This window comes from Leptonychotes weddellii, chromosome 2 (genome assembly GCF_054177405.1).
Source record: "Leptonychotes weddellii isolate Sample4059 chromosome 2, ASM5417740v2, whole genome shotgun sequence".
In the NCBI taxonomy this organism is placed as follows: domain Eukaryota; kingdom Metazoa; phylum Chordata; class Mammalia; order Carnivora; family Phocidae; genus Leptonychotes; species Leptonychotes weddellii.
Genome location: NC_138370.1, coordinates 149684988 through 149687874, shown reverse-complemented (window position 1 = coordinate 149687874; position 2887 = coordinate 149684988). Strand labels below are relative to the sequence as shown.

Genomic DNA, 2887 nt, shown 5'->3' with positions numbered 1-2887 from the left:
AGTGGTTTGTTCCTACACAGCATATAATAGAATCTTAATTTTTTATCTAGTCTGGCAATCTCTGACTTTTAATTGGAGTCTTTAGACCATTTACATGTAATATAATTATCAATATGGTTGAGTCTACCATTTACTATTAGTTTTCATTTTGTCTCATCTTTTCTTGTTACTTTTATCTTCTTTTCCTGCTTCTTTTAAGTTAATTGGTACTGCTTAATGTTCCATTTTATCTCCACTGTTTGTGAGATATATTTTATTATTTTATTTTAGTGATTGCTCTACACTTTACAATATGCATCTTAACTCATAATTTACTTTCAAATAGTATTATGCCACTTCATGTATAACATAAAATCTTTAGCACTCTAGACTTCCTCTGCTCTCGTTCTATCCTTCAAGCTATTGTCATACATATTGCTTTTACGCATTTGATAAATCTCAAAAATACATTGTTATTTTTGCTTTATATAGTTGATTAACTTTTAAAGAAATTTAAAAATGAGGAAACAAATCTTTTCTATTTGTCCACATATTTACCATTTCTGGTATTCCAAGTTTCCATCTGTGGACATTTTGCTTTTGCCTGAATAATTTTGTTTAACATGTCTTTTAGTATATATATGCTGGCAACAAAGTTCCTCAAGTTTTGTTTGTCTGATAATGTTTTTATTTCACCTTTGGTTTTTGTTTTTTTGCTTTTTTGTTTTTAAGATTTATTTATTTATTTGAGAGAGAGCGTGTATGTGTGTGTATGAACAGGGGGAAGGGCCGAGGGAGAGAGAGAGAGAGAATCTCAAGCAGACTCCCTGCTGAGTGCAGAGCTGGACGTGAGACTTGATCTCATGACCCTGAGGTCATGACCTGAGCTGAAACCAAGCTTCAGACACTCAACCGATGAGCCACACAGGCACCCTTATTTCACTTTTGTTTTTGAAGGCTATTTCCTTCAGATATTGGATTCCAAGTTGACTTTTCTCTTTCAGCACTCTAAAGGTGTTATTTAATTGTCTTCTGGCTTGCTAAATTTCTGAGGTGAAGTTTGTAATCATTTTTATGTCTATTTCTCTGTACTTAATATGTGTTTTTCTCTGACTGCCTTTAAGATTTTTCTCTTCAACATTCGTTTTCAGATATTTGATTATTATGTAGCTTGGTTTTTTTCATGAGTTTTTAAGTTTCTCGGATTTATGAAGTATAGTTTTCAGTGAATTTTGAAGTGTTTTGGCCATTATTTCTTCAAATATTTTTCTGTCCTCTCTTTCTTCCTTTCCCAATTATGGTAGATCATTTGATATTATCTCACCAATCACTAAGCCTCCTTTCATCTATTTTTTTTTAAAGATTTTATTTATTTATCTGAGAGAGAGAATGAGATAGAGAGAGAGAGCATGAGAAGGGGGAGGGTCAGAGGGAGAAGCAGACTCCCTGCTGAGCAGGGAGCCCGATGTGGGACTCGATCCTGGGACTCCAGGATCATGACCTGAGCCGAAGGCAGTGACTTAACCAACTGAGCCACCCAAGTGCCCTCATCTATTTTTTTTTTTCAGTCTTTTTTCTCTCTGTGGTTCATCTTGGATCAATTTAATTGCTATGTTTATACATTGACTAATCTTTTCTTCTGCAGTGCCTAATCTGATGTTAATCTTATCCACTAAAATCTTCAGTCCAGATAATTGCATTTTTTTAATCTCTAGAAGTCACAGTTGGTTTTTTATATTCTTCATTTTTCCTCTGATTTTTTTTTGTTTTCCTTTAAATACTTATACATAATAATAAAATCTGTCTTACCATCATGTGTGCTAATTCCATTATTTTATCATTTCTAGGTCTGTTTCTCTTTTTTTTTTTTCAAGGTTTAAATAGACTTTATTTTTACAAGGAGGGCCTTACCGAGTAGGGCCTTATAAACCAATATATGTGGTCCCAGGATGTCACCATGGAGAAATGGAGAGGTCATGACTGCAGAAGAGGTCATTGTAATTGAAGGACATGATCCCGGGAAGACCGGCCAGGGATGCAGCAGACATGATCAGGAGAGGCCAGGGGTGGTCAGGTCACAGGGTGAGGGACAGGACAGCCCCCTTCACTCCCGCTTCTTGCAGCTCTCCAGATGCGACAGGACCCAGCCCGATGGCAGAAGGAAACACAGGAAGCAGGAGGTGAGCCCAATGGCAACATCCATGGTCCCGAGTTCCTCCCGCGGAGGCTTGGAATGGATCTGGGCACACTGCACTGGGAGCCTCCGGGTGAGACCTGTCAGGCCCCTCAGCAGCTGCGCCGTCGACAAAGACATGACCGCACGGAATGACGACAGTTGCCAGCTACTGCCCAAGGTCGGGAAGTCAAAATGGCCTCTAGGTCTGTTTCTCTTAACTGATTCTTCTTCTTGTTGTATTTTTTTCTTGCTTTTAAGCATGTCCAGTGATTTTTTATTTGATGCTGACATTGTTATTGTTACATTATTAAGTGTCTGTATTGTGTTGTCTTCCTTTAAAGAGCATTGGGCTTTGTTTTGGCAGGCAGTGACGTTAATTGTTCCATCAGTTTGATTCCTTTGACACCTGTCTTTAAGCTTTACTGGAGAGAGATGAGAGCTGTGCTATCCATTATGGTAGTCACTAGCTGTATGTGGCTATTAAAATGTGACCATTCTGAATTAAGATGTGCTATAGGTATAAACTAGACTGCAGATTTTGAAGACTTAGTATGATAAAAAGAACACAAACTTCCTCATTAATAATTTTTATATTGATTACATGTCAAATTGATAATAGTTTGGATGTATAGGGTTAAGTAAAATATATTATTAATTTTATCTACTTTTTTTTCCTTTGTACAGTGGTTACCAGACATTTAAAATTACATATGTGGCTTGCATTATATTTCT

The 2887-nt window shown here is 36.8% G+C and overlaps 1 pseudogene; it reads right to left on the bottom strand.

The window, feature by feature from the left end:
• Positions 1-1822: 1822 nt before the first annotated feature.
• LOC102726815 (cytochrome c oxidase subunit 8A, mitochondrial pseudogene) lies at positions 1823-2461 on the bottom strand (annotated as a pseudogene).
• Positions 2462-2887: the final 426 nt, after the last annotated feature.